The sequence below is a fragment of the Perca fluviatilis genome, chromosome 21, assembly GCF_010015445.1.
Source record: "Perca fluviatilis chromosome 21, GENO_Pfluv_1.0, whole genome shotgun sequence".
Classification (NCBI taxonomy): Eukaryota; Metazoa; Chordata; class Actinopteri; order Perciformes; family Percidae; genus Perca; species Perca fluviatilis.
In genome coordinates this window covers 14011669-14033312 of record NC_053132.1, presented here as the reverse complement: position 1 = coordinate 14033312, position 21644 = coordinate 14011669, and the positions used below count along the sequence as shown (strand labels likewise).

Sequence of the window (21644 nt, the reverse complement as noted above, 5' to 3'; positions counted from 1 at the left end):
TCTTATATAGTTTTTATACTGTAACAAACAACAACGTTTTATAAAAACAATGTGATAGAGAAAGAGATAATTATGTGTGCGCGCACACACACACACACACACACACACACACACACTGTATATCAATATCAATTGACTAGTTTGTTTGCTGCTTGGATTATTTACTGTATATGTATACAGATACAATACCATTGTTTGTGAACTGTTAATTGAAAAAGAAGAAAATAGGGAAAAAATCTATTAATGGATTATCATTAAACACATCACCACACGAGTAAGTGAAATCTACTGAACCAACATAGTGAAATATACACTATGGGTTTCCTTTTTCTAACACTTTTTCAGCATCTTATCTACCACAAGGTGGTGCACTGTGATAGAAAAAGAAAAAACTCAGCATTTTATCAGAAGTCCTGATATTCTTTATCAGTGATAATCTAAAATAAGATGAAATATGTACCTTACAATCTTTTCAAGAGCGGGTGGAGGTGTTCCTGTCGAAATCTCCCCTCTGAAACTGTCTAATGAAGGTAAAAAATTAGACTTTAATATAAACTTGTGACTGCGGAAACTGGAACTATGTTATTGTTGCTAATTGACTTTTACAGTAACAGAAAACGTATCTCCAGTCTGTTTTTTAAGTATTATACACATCAACTACAATAATGTCTTTGGAAAAACATTGACAAACTGTATAAAAAGTGAAATAGGACAAAGGTTGCAATTGATTGATCTTTATTATAACAATTCAAAAGTACACAACACATGCAAATTTATTCAGATTATTCAGTCAATGGAAGATGTGTTGCGGAAGATTCATTAATCACTGACACAGGTCAGTCCTGCAGAACGTGCAAGATGCTACACCAGGATAATTCAGCTTCCTGCAGTTACTTTCAGTGTAGCAACCCCAGAAATTGTTGTTGTTCGCAGCTGTGGAAACATTGAAAAACACAGTATGTATTACTAGACTACTTCTACAAGTTTTCAAAGAAAGTTATCACTCTGAACTGGTAGGCCTATGTATTTCTGTCCCTATTGTTTTTATCTGAACAGTACACTGAAGGAGCGGCCTATACTTACGGTATTGAGCAAATCTGACACTGGCACAGACGTCGTTGGAGCCAGAGCAGACCTCTGTACGGCCTGCACATTTCCCGAGCCTCCACACCAACATGTCAAGGCTTCACCTGGAAAAGACAGAAAAAACATGTTGAGCCATTGTATACAAACAATAATATTAATTTACAGCAGGTATTATTAATGAGCTGCAGATTCTTGTGGCTGGTTTTGAGGTTTGTTGTTTCCTGTACATGAACTCACAGTGGCTGACAACCAGCAACACCAGAAGAGCAAGAATCACAGTCTTCATGTTTTCACGTGTCTGTACACCGATCTCTGTTTGAATAAAGCAAAGGTGGAAAAGTGTGAGAAATCAAATGTCACATTCAGCTGGGAGCACTTTAATCATGTACATCTGAAAAACCTTAAAGATATCTTACCTGGTAAATTGTCCCTGTGGAGTGTTGATACCTCAGATGGTTTCTGCCAGGCTGCAAGCTTCCTTTATACTGTCGTTGTCAGGCTGAGGACGGACTGTCCTTTTTATTTAGACTTGTTGCACAATCTATGGAAATCCAGTGTGTCACTAACTCTGAAAGTGTCAGCTGGGTTTAATTCACAAACAGAGTCACATTTCAAGCAAGGTCAGACCCATTATGACTCATATTTGTAAAAGAAAACAGCTGACTCAATGTTAATATTAGCTTTAAATGGTCTGTGTAAGGTCTAAACGTACTTTTCCTCCATGACGACACCTGTGGAGCACAAGTTGCACTTACACCTAGACAGAATTTCCCAATAAGTGACATTTAATGTTGAAATAGTAGTAGTATTTTATAATAAAAACAACAACAGATCACACACAAATTAATTAAGATCTTCAAATATAATTAAAGTGTTTTGAAGGTTCATTATTCACCTTGGAAAATTTAGTTTGACAACTGATTTTTAGTACAAAGTCTAAATACTGGAATTTCTCCATGAGGTAGGAAGTAAACCTTGTGATGTGATTGTTTTTGCCAAAATCCAAGAAGCTGTTTTGTAACAAGAGAGGTGTGAGAAGATCAGACACCACATTGTTATAATTAAATCAGAGCACTTTTATAATCCACATATCAAAAGAAGACACAAGATATCTCCCCTGGACAAATGTCCTACTGGAGCATTGATACCCTGGCTTATTTTTTATCCAGTCTTGTAATTGTGTAAAAGTTGTTCTCTTGTTTCTCTGTGTTAGCTTTTCTTTGTTGACTGAATCTTATACCATTGGAAAGCCTGATTATTTCCCTTTTAAATGGTGCCCCATTTGTAAGGCAAGGCAGCTTTTTTTGTGTTGCACATTTCAGCAACAGGGCAATTCAAAGTGCTTCACATAAAACATTAAAGAGCTAAAAACAATAAAAAAAATTAAAAACAGATAAAATACGAGAATAAAAAGTTAAAGTGCAGTATAAGAAATTAACAAGAAAGGCAGCATCAAAAAGAAAGGTCTTCATCTTTGATTTAAAATAACTGAGAGTTGCAGCAGACCTGCAGTTTTCTGGGAGATTGTTCCCAATATGTGGAGCATAAATACTGAACGCTGCTCCCCCCTGTTTAGTTCTGACTCTGGGAACAGAAAGCAGAGCTGTCCCAAATGACCTGAGAGGTCTGGGTGGTTCACAGTGTAGCAGCAGTGCTTAATTTGTAAAGTGGAAGATCCCAGAGTGCTATTAAATTAACCACATTCTTGATTGGCAGGAAACGTTTTTTGCTTGTTTGTGATCCGACTGGCCAGCGTATTTGAAAAAGTTAAGCAAACTTTGTTGTCTTTTTGACATTTTCCCCCTGAGTGAAATGAGGCTATAACAGCAATCTCAACCAGCACAAGCGCTTGTGTCACTTGAAGTGCAGCGCCGTGCTGTTGAAGTGCCTCCCCTCCCTCCGTCCCTCTCCCCCCTCCGTCTTACACTAAAAATTCACCTCAAAATGCATTGAAAATGCAAACACAAGATTTTTGTGGAACTTCAATGGGGAATAAAGACTAACAAGATAGATAACAACATTGAACACTACACAAACAGTAATTTATTTTTTTCATTTAGGCGATTCATTTTTCATGGTGACACAGGAGGTGCCGGTGTTCTGTCGATGTAGCATACTTTGTCAGAATAGCATACTGGAAGTTAAGTTTTATAGCGGGGTCTGTCAATTTAGCCTACTTTGTAGGGGTGGGCGATACTGGGAATTTTGGTATCGATCCAATACCAAGTAAATACATGGCTAGTATCACGATACTGATACCGATACCGATACTTTTTACTTGTAACGTCACGATCATTGAATAATTGTGATTTTGCCTTTAGTTAGTTGATTATGATTATGATAAAACGCAGGACAAAGATTTTAGGCAAATATATAAAATAAGTATAAAAATAATAAAAATAATATAACAAAATATAAACATAACAAAGTCAACAACACAACCAAAAATACCTTCCATTACACACAGATATCTGTGAAAAAAATGTCGTGCAAAATAAGTAAAAAAAAAGCCACAATGTATAAATATGAATATAACTGTTCTGACTCTCTGCTCTCTGGCAGAGCAGGGAGGGGGAGGGGGCAGAGAGAGAGAGAGAGAGAGAGAGAGAGAGAGAGAGAGAGAGAGAGAGAGAGAGAGAGAGAGAGAGGTGCACTGTTTGCACACTGCACACAGACTTGGAGAGATGCTGTGCTCGCATGAACTCGGGAGAGAAACTGCAACAAAAGTATCGATCTCATCACGACAGTATCGATCCGATACCAATACTCATCTTGGTATCGATACTATCGATATTTAGATCGATACGCCCAGCCCTACTACTTTGTCAAAATAGCATACCAGTGTTTGTGAAGGGTATGCTGTTTTGATAGCCCCTTTGTTTAATAAAAATACAGTTTCTATGCTCTTTTGATAGCAATTTAACGCATGCGCAATTCCAAAAATTTTACTGCTGCGCGCATTAGTTAACCGAAGGTATCCCATTCTGATGGGTATGGTGTTCCCGTCAGAACACCGGATCCAATAAAAAGGTTCCGCATCCAACGTTGGAGGTGCCGGAACATTTTCCGCGTGGTTCGGCTCAAATTAGCAGCACTGTGTAGCAGCAGATCAGAAATGTATTTTGGCCCAAAACTGTTTATAAACCAGCTAAAGTATTTTGAAATCAATTATTTGAGGGACAGGAAGCCAGTGCAAAGACTTCAGAACTGGGGTGATGTGATCCACTTTCTTGGTCTTAGTGAAGACTCGAACAGCAGCATTCTGAATCAGCTGCAGCTGTCTGATTGGTCAGTGATCAAGTATACTGAAGATAAAAGCATGGACAAGTTTCTCCAAATCCTGCTGAGATATAAGTCCTTTAACCTTTGATATAGACTGACTTTGTAATTGTCTTAATGTGGCTGTTGAAATTCCGGTCTGAGTCCATGACTACACCAAGATTTCTGGCTTTGTCTGTTGTTTTTAACATGGTGTGTGAAGCTGAGCGCTCACTTTAAATCGTTCCTCTTTTGCCACAAAAACAACCGCCTTAGTATTTTCTTCATTTAATTTAAGAAAGTTCTGGCACATCCAGTCGTTAATTTGTTCAATGCACTTACTCAGTTTTTGTATTGGTCTATAGTCCCTTGGAGATAAGGTTATGTAAATGTGTGTGTTGTCCGCATAACTATGGTAACTTATTTAGTTGTTTTCCATAATCTGAACCAATGGAAGCATGTAAACAGAAGAGGCCCCAGAATTGAGCCTTGGGGAACTCTGCACGTCATATTTGTATGCTCAGATGCATAATTACCTATAGACACAAATCAGTCCCTATTCGTTAAGTAGGATTCAAACCAGTTTAGTACTGTGCCAGAAAGTCCAACCCAGTTTTCCAATAGGTCTAGTAATATGTCATGGTCGACCGTGTCAAATGCAGCACTGAGATCAAGTAATACTAAGACTGAAGTTTTGCCACTATCTGCGTTTAAGTGGATGTCATTAAAGACTTTAACAAGAGCCGTCTCAGAGCTGTGGTGTGGTCGAAAACCCTACTGGAAGGGATGAAAACTGTAGGGTATGACCAGGCTGGTGACCAGCATGAGGAGGAGGTGCCAGGCTGTTGTGGCTGTTTATGGTTCTCCCACACCCTACTGATGCTCCTGTTTGTTAAATGAATAAATTGTGAAATTGCCAATATGTCTTGTTACTTCAGACTTCAATCACCCAATCCACCAAACAACACCAAACAAGAGTCAACAAAGAAAAGCTGTTTGGCATTGTCAGAGTAGATTTGACAATTTTTTCATGGGCGCAACCCACATACTCAGCTCTGCTGCTCATCCCACAAATGCATGTTCCTTACAAATGTGGCACCATTTAAAAGGGAAATAATCAGGCTTTCCAAAGGTATATGATTTATTGCCAAGAAGCATTGTTACAACAAAGAAACAATCTACTAAACACAAATTCCCTTACTTTTTGTGCATAGTTTAGTTTTTATACTGTTATAAATGTATCGGTTTTTTTGCTTGGACTATTTACTTCATATTTTATACAGATGCAATACCAAACTGTTAATTGTAAAAGAACAAAGGGAAACCCCTTTTTATTGATTATCATGAACACATTATCACTACATGATGAAGTGAAATATACTGCACCAACACACACAGTAAATACACAGTATGGGTTTCCTTTTTCTCTCTTTGTTGTATCTCTTCCACCACAAGGTAGTGCAATGTGATAGAAAAGAATAACTATGGGCCTCTTTTCAAGAGCAGGAGGATGTGTTCCTGTCAAAATCTCCTCCCTGAAACTGTCTAATGAAGGTAAAAAAATTAGCCTTTAATATGAAGTTGTGGAGCGGAACTGAAACTATGTTACTGTTGCTTATTGACTTTTCAGTAACAGAAAAGTATCTCCAGTCAGTTTTTGTATTCTATGTAACAAAGTAATTGTAAAACACCAACAATTACAATAATGTGTTTGGAAAAACATTGACAAACTGTATAAAAAGTGAAATAGGACAAAAGTTGCAACTGATCTTTATTATGACAATGCAAATGTTCACAACACATACACATTTATTCAGATTATTCAGTCACTGGAAGATGTGTTGCGTAAGATTCATTAATCACTGACACAGGTCAGTCCTGCAGAATGTGCAAGATGCACGACCAAGATAATTCAGGTACCTGCAGTTAATTTCAGGGTAGCAACCATAGAAGTAGTTTTTCGCAGCTGTCAAACCATGGAAAAACACAGGATGTATTATTAGACTACTTCTACAAGTTTTCAAAGAAAGTAATCACTCTGAACCAGGGTTGCACGATATTAACAAAATGTGATATTGCGATATCGATTATGAATATTTCGATATTAATTTCGATATTTTTAAACATATGTATAATTACAATAGTTACGCATCAATATAGATTCATAACAAATAATAAATAACAAAGTTTTCTTACAACACAAGGTTTATTTCAACTGACAGTCATATTGGACTGGTACAACATGAATAAATAAATAACGACCATGTCTACAGAACAGGACATGATTTACTGGTTGGACAGTATAAAATAAATAAATAAAGAGAACAGGACACAACTTTTCTTTCGCTTCTCTGATTCATTCCGTTTTGTTGTCTCTATCTCTTTCTTCACTTACACTGTCACTCTGTCGAAATATGCACACACGTGGAACGCTACATAGGGTTTGTCACATAGTGGACCCGTGTGCTGATGTGTACCGACATGTGCAAGTGGCACGGTAAACTGGCCAATGAAACATGATCATTATAGCGTTTCAAGCGGGCTCTAAATCAAACACAACTAAGCCACACAGCCAACGGACGGGACGCAGCGCTCCACAAAATAAACAAAATATTACTTTAGTGACACTTTCAATATAATATTGCGCAACGTGATATCGCGATAACGATATTGAGTCGATATATCATGCACTCCTACTCTGAACTGGTATGTATTTATGTCCCTATTGTTTTTAGCTGAACAGTACACTGAAGGAATGGCCTATACTTACAGTATAGAGGAAATATGACACTGACACAGACGTCATTGGAGCCAGTGCAGACCTCTGTACGGCCTAGACAGTTCTTCAAGCCTCCACACATACACTTCAAGGCTTCACCTGGAAAAAGACAGAAAAATCATGTTGAGCCATTGTATACAAACAATAATATTAATTTACAGCAGGTATTATTAATGAGCTGCAGATTCTTGTGGCTGGTTTTGAGGTTTGTTGTTTCCTGTACATGAACTCACCCTGGCTGACAACCAGCAACACCAGAAGAGCAAGAATCACAGTCTTCATGTTTTCTCGTGTCTGTACACCGATCTCTGTTTGAATAAAGCAAAGGTGGAAAAGTGTGAGAAATCAAATGTCACATTCATCTGGGAGCACTTTAATCATGTACATCTGAAAAACCTTAAAGATATCTTACCTGGTAAATTGTCCCTGTGGAGTGTTGATACCTCAGATGGTTTCTGCCAGGCTGCAAGCTTCCTTTATACTGTCGTTGTCAGGCTGAGGACGGACTGTCCTTTTTATTATAGACATGTTGCACAATCAATGGAAATCCAGATTGTCACTAACTCTGAAAGTGTCAGCTGGGTTTAATTCACAAACAGAGTCACATTTCAAGCAAGGTCAGACCCATTATGACTATGTGACACATTATCACTACATGATGAAGTGAAATCTACTGCACCGACACACAGTTAAATACACAGTATGGGTTTCTCTTTGTTGTATTTCTTCCACCACAAGGTGGTGCAATGTGATAGAGAAAGAATAACTATGGGCCTCACAATCTTTTCAAGAGCAGGTGGATGTATTCCTGTCTAAATCTGCTCTGTGAAACTGTCTAATGAAGGTAAAAATGCCACATAAACATAACAAAAAAGGATGACAAAGGTGTCATGTGTCCCGCCCTAACAGTTGCAACAGAGCTAACAGGAGAGTCAGGGAGATTTCATCACGTACAGTCACACAGCCACACAGACTGGAGAACAAGGTCGAATCAGCCACATGATTACAATCACCTGTGTGGGTGTACTATGGATGTGCAGCCTCAAATGTTTTCTTTTTTGTTTGTTTTTTTCGTGACACTCTTAAAAATATAAGCTACTTGTATGCAAAAACATCATAGTAAAAGATCTACCTATTGAATTGTAATGTAGTTAGAAAGACATACAAAAGGCCTATTAAAATATGAATATGAAGTTGTGACTATGGAAATTAGAACTATGTAGTTGCTGCTAAAACTTAACTTTTACCAGCAAAAGTATCTCAAGTGTTTTTTTTCCCAGAACAAAAGTCTCCTTTATAACACGATTGTAATTAACAAGACACCAGTAAGTAAAAGTACAATGTGGTTTTGGTAAACCTTAGAACAAAATTGAAAAACTGACATGAAAAGTGAAATAGGACAAAAGCTGCAACTGAGCTTTATTATGATAATGCAAAAGTACACAACACATGCACATTTATTCAGATTATTCAGTCACTGGAAGATGTGATGCGTAATCACTGACACAGGTCAGTCCTGCAGAACGTGCAAGATGCTACACCAGGATAATTCAGCTTCCTGCAGTTACTTTCAGTGTAGCAACCCCAGAAATTGTTGTTGTTCGCAGCTGTGGAAACATGGAAAAACACAGGATGTATTACTAGACTACTTCTACAAGTTTTCAAAGAAAGTTATCACTCTGAACTGGTAGGCCTATGTATTTCTGTCCCTATTGTTTTTATCTGAACAGTACACTGAAGGAGCGGCCTATACTTACGGTATTGAGCAAATCTGACACTGGCACAGACGTCGTTGGAGCCAGAGCAGACCTCTGTACGGCCTGCACATTTCCTCGAGCCTCCACACCAACATGTCAAGGCTTCACCTGGAAAAAGACAGAAAAAACATGTTGAGCCATTGTATACAAACAATAATATTAATTTACAGCAGGTATTATTAATGAGCTGCAGATTCTTGTGGCTGGTTTTGAGGTTTGTTGTTTCCTGTACATGAACTCACCCTGGCTGACAACCAGCAACACCAGAAGAGCAAGAATCACAGTCTTCATGTTTTCACGTGTCTGTACACCGATCTCTATTTGAATAAAGCAAAGGTGGAAAAGTGTGAGAAATCAAATGTCACATTCAGCTGGGAGCACTTTAATCATGTACATCTGAAAAACCTTAAAGATATCTTACCTGGTAAATTGTCCCTGTGGAGTGTTGATACCTCAGATGGTTTCTGCCAGGCTGCAAGCTTCCTTTATACTGTCGTTGTCAGGCTGAGGACGGACTGTCCTTTTTATTTAGACTTGTTGCACAATCTATGGAAATCCAGTGTGTCACTAACTCTGAAAGTGTCAGCTGGGTTTAATTCACAAACAGAGTCACATTTCAAGCAAGGTCAGACCCATTATGACTCATATTTGTAAAAGAAAACAGCTGACTCAATGTTAATATTAGCTTTAAATGGTCTGTGTAAGGTCTAAACGTACTTTTCCTCCATGACGACACCTGTGGAGCACAAGTTGCACTTACACCTAGACAGACTTTCCCAATAAGTGACATTTAATGTTGAAATAGTAGTAGTATTTTATAATAAAAACAACAACAGATCACACAAAAATTAATTAAGATCTTCAAATATAATTAAAGTTAAGCTTGAAGGTTCATTATTCACCTTGGAAAATTTAGTTTGACAACTGATTTTTAGTACAAAGTCTAAATACTGGAATTTCTCCATGAGGTAGGAAGTAAACCTTGTGATGTGATTGTTTTTGCCAAAATCCAAGAAGCTGTTTTGTAACAAGAGAGGTGTGAGAAGATCAGACACCACATTGTTATAATTAAATCAGAGCACTTTTATAATCCACATATCAAAAGAAGACACAAGATATCTCCCCTGGACAAATGTCCTACTGGAGCATTGATACCCTGGCTTATTTTTTATCCAGTCTTGTAATTGTGTAAAAGTTGTTCTCTTGTTTCTCTGTGTTAGCTTTTCTTTGTTGACTGAATCTTATACCATTGGAAAGCCTGATTATTTCCCTTTTAAATGGTGCCCCATTTGTAAGGCAAGGCAGCTTTTTTTGTGTTGCACATTTCAGCAACAGGGCAATTCAAAGTGCTTCACATAAAACATTAAAGAGCTAAAAACAATAAAAAAAATTAAAAACAGATAAAATACGAGAATAAAAAGTTAAAGTGCAGTATAAGAAATTAACAAGAAAGGCAGCATCAAAAAGAAAGGTCTTCATCTTTGATTTAAAATAACTGAGAGTTGCAGCAGACCTGCAGTTTTCTGGGAGATTGTTCCCAATATGTGGAGCATAAATACTGAACGCTGCTCCCCCCTGTTTAGTTCTGACTCTGGGAACAGAAAGCAGAGCTGTCCCAAATGACCTGAGAGGTCTGGGTGGTTCACAGTGTAGCAGCAGTGCTTAATTTGTAAAGTGGAAGATCCCAGAGTGCTATTAAATTAACCACATTCTTGATTGGCAGGAAACGTTTTTTGCTTGTTTGTGATCCGACTGGCCAGCGTATTTGAAAAAGTTAAGCAAACTTTGTTGTCTTTTTGACATTTTCCCCCTGAGTGAAATGAGGCTATAACAGCAATCTCAACCAGCACAAGCGCTTGTGTCACTTGAAGTGCAGCGCCGTGCTGTTGAAGTGCCTCCCCTCCCTCCGTCCCTCTCCCCCCTCCGTCTTACACTAAAAATTCACCTCAAAATGCATTGAAAATGCAAACACAAGATTTTTGTGGAACTTCAATGGGGAATAAAGACTAACAAGATAGATAACAACATTGAACACTACACAAACAGTAATTTATTTTTTTCATTTAGGCGATTCATTTTTCATGGTGACACAGGAGGTGCCGGTGTTCTGTCGATGTAGCATACTTTGTCAGAATAGCATACTGGAAGTTAAGTTTTATAGCGGGGTCTGTCAATTTAGCCTACTTTGTAGGGGTGGGCGATACTGGGAATTTTGGTATCGATCCAATACCAAGTAAATACATGGCTAGTATCGCCGATACTGATACCGATACCGATACTTTTTACTTGTAACGTCACGATCATTGAATAATTGTGATTTTGCCTTTAGTTAGTTGATTATGATTATGATAAAACGCAGGACAAAGATTTTAGGCAAATATATAAAATAAGTATAAAAATAATAAAAATAATATAACAAAATATAAACATAACAAAGTCAACAACACAACCAAAAATACCTTCCATTACACACAGATATCTGTGAAAAAAAAGTCGTGCAAAATAAGTAAAAAAAAGCCACAATGTATAAATATGAATATAACTGTTCTGACTCTCTGCTCTCTGGCAGAGCAGGGAGGGGGAGGGGGCAGAGAGAGAGAGAGAGAGAGAGAGAGAGAGAGAGAGAGAGAGAGAGAGAGAGAGAGAGAGAGAGGTGCACTGTTTGCACACTGCACACAGACTTGGAGAGATGCTGTGCTCGCATGAACTCGGGAGAGAAACTGCAACAAAAGTATCGATCTCATCACGACAGTATCGATCCGATACCAATACTCATCTTGGTATCGATACTATCGATATTTAGATCGATACGCCCAGCCCTACTACTTTGTCAAAATAGCATACCAGTGTTTGTGAAGGGTATGCTGTTTTGATAGTCCCTTGTTTAATAAAAATACAGTTTCTACAGGGGTATGCTGTTTTGATAGCCCCTTGTTTAATAAAAATACAGTTTCTATGCTCTTTTGATAGCAATTTAACGCATGCGCAATTCCAAAAATTTTACTGCTGCGCATGCGCATTAACCGAAGGTATCCCATTCTGATGGGTATGGTGTTCCGTCAGAACACCGGATCCAATAAAAAAGGTTCCGCATCCAACGTTGGAGGTGCCGGAACATTTTCCGGCGTGTTCCGGCTCAAATTAAGCACTGTGTAGCAGCAGATCAGAAATGTATTTTGGCCCAAAACTGTTTATAAACCAGCTAAAGTATTTTGAAATCAATTATTTGAGGGACAGGAAGCCAGTGCAAAGACTTCAGAACTGGGGTGATGTGATCCACTTTCTTGGTCTTAGTGAAGACTCGAACAGCAGCATTCTGAATCAGCTGCAGCTGTCTGATTGGTCAGTGATCAAGTATACTGAAGATAAAAGCATGGACAAGTTTCTCCAAATCCTGCTGAGATATAAGTCCTTTAACCTTTGATATAGACTGACTTTGTAATTGTCTTAATGTGGCTGTTGAAATTCCGGTCTGAGTCCATGACTACACCAAGATTTCTGGCTTTGTCTGTTGTTTTTAACATGGTGTGTGAAGCGCGCTCACTTTAAATCGTTCTTCCTTTTTGCCACAAAAAAACACCGCCTTTAAGTATTTTCTTCATTTAATTTAAGAAAGTTCTGGCACATCCAGTCGTTAATTTGTTCAATGCACTTACTCAGTTTTTGTATTGGTCTATAGTCCCTTGGAGATAAGGTTATGTAAATGTGTGTGTGTTCCCGCATAACTATGGTAACTTATTTAGTTGTTTTCCATAATCTGAACCAATGGAAGCATGTAAACAGAAGAGGCCCCAGAATTGAGCCTTGGGGAACTCTGCACGTCATATTTGTATGCTCAGATGCATAATTACCTATAGACACAAATCAGTCCCTATTCGTAAGTAGGATTCAAACCAGTTTAGTACTGTGCCAGAAAGTCCAACCCAGTTTTCCAATAGGTCTAGTAATATGTCATGGGCACGTGTGGTCAAATGCAGCACTGAGATCAAGTAATACTAAGACTGAAGTTTTGCCACTATCTGCGTTTAAGTGGATGTCATTAAAGACTTTAACAAGAGCGCCGCTCCAGAGCTGTGGTGTGGTCGAAAACCCTACTGGAAGGGATGAAAACTGTAGGGTATGACCAGGCTGGTGACCAGCATGAGGAGGAGGTGCCAGGCTGTTGTGGCTGTTTATGGTTCTCCCACACCCTACTGATGCTCCTGTTTGTTAAATGAATAAATTGTGAAATTGCCAATATGTCTTGTTACTTCAGACTTCAATCACCCAATCCACCAAACAACACCAAACAAGAGTCAACAAAGAAAAGCTGTTTGGCATTGTCAGAGTAGATTTGACAATTTTTTCATGGGCGCAACCCACATACTCAGCTCTGCTGCTCATCCCACAAATGCATGTTCCTTACAAATGTGGCACCATTTAAAAGGGAAATAATCAGGCTTTCCAAAGGTATATGATTTATTGCCAAGAAGCATTGTTACAACAAAGAAACAATCTACTAAACACAAATTCCCTTACTTTTTGTGCATAGTTTAGTTTTTATACTGTTATAAATGTATCGGTTTTTTTGCTTGGACTATTTACTTCATATTTTATACAGATGCAATACCAAACTGTTAATTGTAAAAGAACAAAGGGAAACCCCTTTTTATTGATTATCATGAACACATTATCACTACATGATGAAGTGAAATATACTGCACCAACACACACAGTAAATACACAGTATGGGTTTCCTTTTTCTCTCTTTGTTGTATCTCTTCCACCACAAGGTAGTGCAATGTGATAGAAAAAGAATAACTATGGGCCTCTTTTCAAGAGCAGGAGGATGTGTTCCTGTCAAAATCTCCTCCCTGAAACTGTCTAATGAAGGTAAAAAAATTAGCCTTTAATATGAAGTTGTGACTGCGGAAACTGAAACTATGTTGCTGTTGCTTATTGACTTTTACAGTAACAGAAAAAGTATCTCCAGTCAGTTTTTTGTATTCTATGTAACAAAGTAATTGTAAAACACCAACAATTACAATAATGTGTTTGGAAAAACATTGACAAACTGTATAAAAAGTGAAATAGGACAAAAGTTGCAACTGATCTTTATTATGACAATGCAAATGTTCACAACACATACACATTTATTCAGATTATTCAGTCACTGGAAGATGTGTTGCGTAAGATTCATTAATCACTGACACAGGTCAGTCCTGCAGAATGTGCAAGATGCACGACCAAGATAATTCAGGTACCTGCAGTTAATTTCAGGGTAGCAACCATAGAAGTAGTTTTTCGCAGCTGTCAAACCATGGAAAAACACAGGATGTATTATTAGACTACTTCTACAAGTTTTCAAAGAAAGTAATCACTCTGAACCAGGGTTGCACGATATTAACAAAATGTGATATTGCGATATCGATTATGAATATTTCGATATTAATTTCGATATTTTTAAACATATGTATAATTACAATAGTTACGCATCAATATAGATTCATAACAAATAATAAATAACAAAGTTTTCTTACAACACAAGGTTTATTTCAACTGACAGTCATATTGGACTGGTACAACATGAATAAATAAATAACGACCATGTCTACAGAACAGGACATGATTTACTGGTTGGACAGTATAAAATAAATAAATAAAGAGAACAGGACACAACTTTTCTTTCGCTTCTCTGATTCATTCCGTTTTGTTGTCTCTATCTCTTTCTTCACTTACACTGTCACTCTGTCGAAATATGCACACACGTGGAACGCTACATAGGGTTTGTCACATAGTGGACCCGTGTGCTGATGTGTACCGACATGTGCAAGTGGCACGGTAAACTGGCCAATGAAACATGATCATTATAGCGTTTCAAGCGGGCTCTAAATCAAACACAACTAAGCCACACAGCCAACGGACGGGACGCAGCGCTCCACAAAATAAACAAAATATTACTTTAGTGACACTTTCAATATAATATTGCGCAACGTGATATCGCGATAACGATATTGAGTCGATATATCATGCACTCCTACTCTGAACTGGTATGTATTTATGTCCCTATTGTTTTTAGCTGAACAGTACACTGAAGGAATGGCCTATACTTACAGTATAGAGGAAATATGACACTGACACAGACGTCATTGGAGCCAGTGCAGACCTCTGTACGGCCTAGACAGTTCTTCAAGCCTCCACACATACACTTCAAGGCTTCACCTGGAAAAAGACAGAAAAATCATGTTGAGCCATTGTATACAAACAATAATATTAATTTACAGCAGGTATTATTAATGAGCTGCAGATTCTTGTGGCTGGTTTTGAGGTTTGTTGTTTCCTGTACATGAACTCACCCTGGCTGACAACCAGCAACACCAGAAGAGCAAGAATCACAGTCTTCATGTTTTCTCGTGTCTGTACACCGATCTCTGTTTGAATAAAGCAAAGGTGGAAAAGTGTGAGAAATCAAATGTCACATTCATCTGGGAGCACTTTAATCATGTACATCTGAAAAACCTTAAAGATATCTTACCTGGTAAATTGTCCCTGTGGAGTGTTGATACCTCAGATGGTTTCTGCCAGGCTGCAAGCTTCCTTTATACTGTCGTTGTCAGGCTGAGGACGGACTGTCCTTTTTATTATAGACATGTTGCACAATCAATGGAAATCCAGATTGTCACTAACTCTGAAAGTGTCAGCTGGGTTTAATTCACAAACAGAGTCACATTTCAAGCAAGGTCAGACCCATTATGACTATGTGACACATTATCACTACATGATGAAGTGAAATCTACTGCACCGACACACAGTTAAATACACAGTATGGGTTTCTCTTTGTTGTATTTCTTCCACCACAAGGTGGTGCAATGTGATAGAGAAAGAATAACTATGGGCCTCACAATCTTTTCAAGAGCAGGTGGATGTATTCCTGTCTAAATCTGCTCTGTGAAACTGTCTAATGAAGGTAAAAATGCCACATAAACATAACAAAAAGGATGACAAAGGTGTCATGTGTCCGCCCTAACAGTTGCAACAGAGCTAACAGGAGAGTCAGGGAGATTTCATCCGCGTACAGTCACACAGCCACACAGACTGGAGAACAAGGTTGAATCAGCCACATGATTACAATCACCTGTGTGGGTGTACTATGGATGTGCAGCCTCAAATGTTTTCTTTTTTGTTTGTTTTTTTCGTGACACTCTTAAAAATATAAGCTACTTGTATGCAAAAACATCATAGTAAAAGATCTACCTATTGAATTGTAATGTAGTTAGAAAGACATACAAAAGGCCTATTAAAATATGAATATGAAGTTGTGACTATGGAAATTAGAACTATGTAGTTGCTGCTAAAACTTAACTTTTACCAGCAAAAGTATCTCAAGTGTTTTTTTTCCCAGAACAAAAGTCTCCTTTATAACACGATTGTAATTAACAAGACACCAGTAAGTAAAGAGACAATGTGGTTTTGGTAAACCTTAGAACAACATTGAAAAACTGACATGAAAAGTGAAATAGGACAAAAGCTGCAACTGAGCTTTATTATGATAATGCAAAAGTACACAACACATGCACATTTATTCAGATTATTCAGTCACTGGAAGATGTGATGCGTAATCACTGACACAGGTCAGTCCTGCAGAACGTGCAAGATGCTACACCAGGATAATTCAGCTTCCTGCAGTTACTTTCAGTGTAGCAACCCCAGAAATTGTTGTTGTTCGCAGCTGTGGAAACATGGAAAAACACAGGATGTATTACTAGACTACTTCTACAAGTTTTCAAAGAAAGTTATCACTCTGAACTGGTAGGCCTATGTATTTCTGTCCCTATTGTTTTTATCTGAACAGTACACTGAAGGAGCGGCCTATACTTACGGTATTGAGCAAATCTGACACTGGCACAGACGTCGTTGGAGCCAGAGCAGACCTCTGTACGGCCTGCACATTTCCTCGAGCCTCCACACCAACATGTCAAGGCTTCACCTGGAAAAAGACAGAAAAAACATGTTGAGCCATTGTATACAAACAATAATATTAATTTACAGCAGGTATTATTAATGAGCTGCAGATTCTTGTGGCTGGTTTTGAGGTTTGTTGTTTCCTGTACATGAACTCACCCTGGCTGACAACCAGCAACACCAGAAGAGCAAGAATCACAGTCTTCATGTTTTCACGTGTCTGTACACCGATCTCTATTTGAATAAAGCAAAGGTGGAAAAGTGTGATAAATCAAATTTCACATTCAGCTGGGAGCACTTTAATCATGTACATCTGAAAAACCTTAAAGATATCTTACCTGGTAAATTGTCCCTGTGGAGTGTTGATACCTCAGATGGTTTCTGCCAGGCTGCAAGCTTCCTTTATACTGTCGTTGTCAGGCTGAGGACGGACTGTCCTTTTTATTTAGACTTGTTGCACAATCTATGGAAATCCAGTGTGTCACTAACTCTGAAAGTGTCAGCTGGGTTTAATTCACAAACAGAGTCACATTTCAAGCAAGGTCAGACCCATTATGACTCATATTTGTAAAAGAAAACAGCTGACTCAATGTTAATATTAGCTTTAAATGGTCTGTGTAAGGTCTCCTCTCCTCCATGACGACACCTGTGGAGCACAAGTTGCACTTACACCTAGACAAAACTTCCCAATAAGTGACATTTGGAACACTACCATTTGGAGGGCAGTGTGCAATGTTGAAATAGTAGTATTATTTTATAATAAAAACAACAACAGATCACACAAAAATGAATAAAGAGCTTGAAATATAATTAAAGTTAAGCTTGAATTTTCATTATTCACCTTGGAAAATTTAGTTTGACAACAGATTTTTAGTACAAAGTTCAAATACTGGAATTTGTCCATGAGGTGTGGCTGAAAGCACCAGGGGTCTCATTTATAAACGTGGCATACGCACAAAACGGGGCTGGAAATGTACGTACGCCACTTCCCACGCAAAGGTTGTGATTTATAAAAAACAAACTTGACGGCAGAATGTGTGGTCCTCCACGCAAATTCTGACCCATGCGTAGGCCTACGCACATTTTGGAGACAGTGGGAATTGGCGACGCAGATGGCGAGGTGGTGAACTGATGTCAGACTGCAGAAAGTACATGGGGTAATAACGATTACTCGTAATATGTTCACGTATGCCTCACGCACATTTTTTCACTCCATATCATCCACGTTATCATGAAGATTAAATCCAGCAGTGTTATTTGCGCTTGTAGCTGAGTTAGAATTGTTCCATAAACACCTTGTAAAATCCAACTCAAATCTTTAATAAAAATTAGTTCTTAATGTTTAATCGGCGCTGTCTCATCATTACATTGTCCGCTAGCGCATTAGGAGGAGATGGCCTGACTCCATGGAATACAGGATAGCATCAAATACCCTAACATTAGATAACGGCAGAACACAGTGTAAATAACTAAATATCTGTCTTTAATGCTGTGCATATATCATCAAATGTCAAAGTCTGGAAATACAGCCGCAATCGTTACACTTAATGTCCTCGTTATCGGTCCGAACTTTAATACTGTTCGTGACAAAACCTGCATGAAGAAAAGTGTGTAGACTTTCGTCTTCAACTTGTATCTCGGGGTGGGGGATACCACTAGTTGATGCTGTGATTTTGGCAAGGTGTTAACAATCACAAATTGTTGTAAACATATAAATACTGCGGTGACCCTCGTGCATAATGCTGCATGATGGCACTGCTGGCACTGCAAGAGGACTACGGCAATGGAAGAATCAGGAGAGAAAGAGGCTTCAGGGACCATAACAATGACTAATATGCTAATATACCGATTTAGATTCCCTAAAGCTCCGCTCTTGGATCTATGTACTGAATTGGGTCCAGTAGAGAGGGCAACGTGCCGGAACCGTGCCATCCCGGTCCAAATACAGGTCCTCGCCACTCTGGGGTCCACCGGCTGTTTCCAGAGGGAAATGGCAGACAGCTAAGTTTTTTATAAATATTATATATAATCTTCACCTTTATCACTAAGGCTTGTTTGGATATAATATATAGTTCTGTTAAATCTAGGTCTGGTATATCAAAGATGTCATTGAGTGCTGAAATGCCTGCCGTTTTGGACAGTATTATTAATATAGGTAGTCTATTAGATCAGGTTTCCCTACACTGTGCGAGAACATGCCAAAATTATAATTCAATTTACAGCAATTCCCGAGCGTCTGAGAAGTTTTTTGCTTTTTCCCCGCCAGTCATCATAATTTGACATAATGAAAGAACTGCCAGGGTCATTAACATACTGATGAGCATTCATGAGGTGATGTGATCCACTTTCTTGGTCTTAGTGAGGACTCAAACAGCAACATTGTCGTTCGAAACTGAGCGCTCAATTTAAATTGTTCCTCTTTTGCTCCAAAAACAAACACCTCAGTTTTTTCTTCATTTCATTTAAGAAAGTTCTGGCACATCCAGTCATTAATTTGTTCAATGCACTTACTCAGTTTTTGTATTGGACTATAGTCCCCTGGCGATAAGGTTATGTAAATTTGTGTGTCGTCCGCATAACTATGGTAACTTATTTTCCATAATCTGAGCCAGTGGAAGCATCTAGATGTTAAGCAGATGAGGCCCCAAAATGGAGCCTTGGGGCACGTCATATTTGTATGCGCAGATGCATAATTACCTATAGACACAAAGTAGTCCCTATTCTTTAAGTAGGATTCAAACCAGTTTAGTACTGTGCCAGAAAGTTCAACCCAGTTTTCTAATCGATCTAGTAATACAGTATGACATGGTCGACCGTGTCAAATGCAGCACTAAGATCAAGTAATACTAAGACCGAAGTTTTGCCACTATCTGTGTTTAAGTGGATGTCATTAAAGACTTTAACAAGAGCCGTCTCAGAGCTGTGGTGTGGTCGAAAACCCTACTGGAAGGGATGAAAACTGTTGTTAAGTAAGGAACATGCATTTGTGGGATGAGCAGCAGAGCTGAGTATGTGGGTTGCGCCCATGAAAAAATTGCCAAATTGTCTCTGACAATGCCAAACAGCTTTTCTTTGCTGTTGCTATTAGTCTATATCCTTGATGTTCAACTCCGTGATTTCTTCGGTGGCAGGAAATTCCGCCGGATGCAGGTATTTTGTCCATTTCCTTCCGCCTTCTTTGTGTTGGAATTTTAAACTCCGGTGGATTTATGAGGACTATGGTTAACTGCTCCTCAGATCTCTGCAGGGTAAATTCAGACAGCTAGCTAGACTATCTTTCCAATCTGAGTTTTCTCTTGTTTTGAGCTTCTGGTACCCCCAGGTGCTGACAACATTGGAGGCAATCTCAATGCAAAGCGATATCAAGATGAAATTCTGCAACCAGTGGAAATCCCATATCTCCACTGTTTGGGACCAAACTCTATCCTCTATTATGACAATGCTCGTCCCCATAGAGCGGGTTTAATCAGAGACTACCTCCAGAATTTGGGAGAGGAGAGGATGGAATGGCCTGCCAGCAGTCCTGACCTCAACCCCATTGAACACTTGTGGGATCAGCTTGGGCGTGCTGTTCGTGACAGAGTGACAAACACAACCACGTTGGCTGACTTGTGACCCACAGCAGTGTGTGACCAGGCTGGTGACCAGCATGAGGAGGAGGTGCCAGGCTGTTGTGGCTGTTTATGGTTCTCCCACACCCTACTGATGCTCCTGTTTGTTAAATGAATAAATTGTGAAATTGCCAATATGTCTTGTTACTTCAGACTTCAATCACCCAATCCACCAAACAACACCAAACAAGAGTCAACAAAGAAAATTGTGTTTGGCATTGTCAGAGAAGATTTGGCAAATTTTTCATGGGCGCAACCCACATACTCAGCTCTGCTGCTCATCCCACAAAGGCATGTTCCTTACAAATGTGGTACCATTTAAAAGGGAAATAATCAGGCTTTCCAAAGGTATACAATTTATTGCCAATAAGCATTGTTACAACAAAGAAACAATCTACTAAACACAAATTTCTTTACTTTTTGTGCGTAGTTTAGTTTTTATACTGTTATAAATTTATCGTTTTTTATCATTAAATCAATATATTTATTTGCTGCTCTAACTATTCACTTCATATTTTACACAGATGCAATGCCAATGTTTGTAAACTGTTAATTGTAAAAGAAGAAAGGGAAACCCCTTTTTATTGATTATCATGTGGTAAATGAAATAATAATAATAATAATTTACTGAGTTATGGAAAAGGGGTATGATTAAATAAGTGTATACTTCTTCCTACTCCTTTTCAGACATGTCTAAGTTGGCCAATGTTTACTTATTGTTTATTGAATGTTTTGCTTATTTAACTTATTAGTATATTTCCTTGATACTTTGTTTGGTTTATTTTTGATATGTCTGAAATACATTTCTTCATTCATTCATTCATTCATCATGAACACATTATCACTACATGATGAAGTGAAATCTACTGCACCAACACACAGTTAAAGCGATGGTTCGGAGTAATTCACCCTAGGGTCCTTTGCACCATGACCTTGAGCCAAACACCCCCCCCAGAGGCTTTTTTCACCTGGGTCTACCATTGGGAGAGTTAGCTAGAGTAGCGTTATCAGCTGAATAGCTTAGCGCAGGGGCTAACGGACCCACGTTTGTATCTTGTAAGTTACCCCACTAATAATGCCCGAAATGATACCAAACGTCTATAAGTAGTACAAATAGGTTATGCTCTCATAAAACGATGGATTGGAAAGTTTGTAAGTACACCAGAAGTTTATGAACACTTGCCTGCTCTCTTCAGCTCTCTGTTGCTGTTG

General features: G+C 38.5%; 4 long non-coding RNA genes across 4 annotated transcripts; 1 reads left to right on the top strand and 3 right to left on the bottom strand.

The window, feature by feature from the left end:
• Positions 1-718: 718 nt before the first annotated feature.
• On the bottom strand, positions 719-1660 carry LOC120551107. The gene is made up of 4 exons (XR_005637827.1): positions 1503-1660; positions 1324-1398; positions 1084-1190; positions 719-933 (listed from the first exon to the last, which is right to left on the bottom strand). It is a non-coding gene; the product is annotated as an uncharacterized LOC120551107 (long non-coding RNA).
• LOC120551109 lies at positions 776-8710 on the top strand. Its single transcript, XR_005637829.1, has 2 exons — positions 776-835; positions 8633-8710. It is a non-coding gene; the product is annotated as an uncharacterized LOC120551109 (long non-coding RNA).
• Positions 8519-9458, bottom strand: LOC120551104. Its single transcript, XR_005637824.1, has 4 exons — positions 9302-9458; positions 9123-9197; positions 8881-8988; positions 8519-8730 (listed from the first exon to the last, which is right to left on the bottom strand). It is a non-coding gene; the product is annotated as an uncharacterized LOC120551104 (long non-coding RNA).
• Positions 9459-16376: 6918 nt separating this feature from the next.
• On the bottom strand, positions 16377-17316 carry LOC120551105. The gene is made up of 4 exons (XR_005637825.1): positions 17160-17316; positions 16981-17055; positions 16739-16846; positions 16377-16588 (listed from the first exon to the last, which is right to left on the bottom strand). It is a non-coding gene; the product is annotated as an uncharacterized LOC120551105 (long non-coding RNA).
• Positions 17317-21644: the final 4328 nt, after the last annotated feature.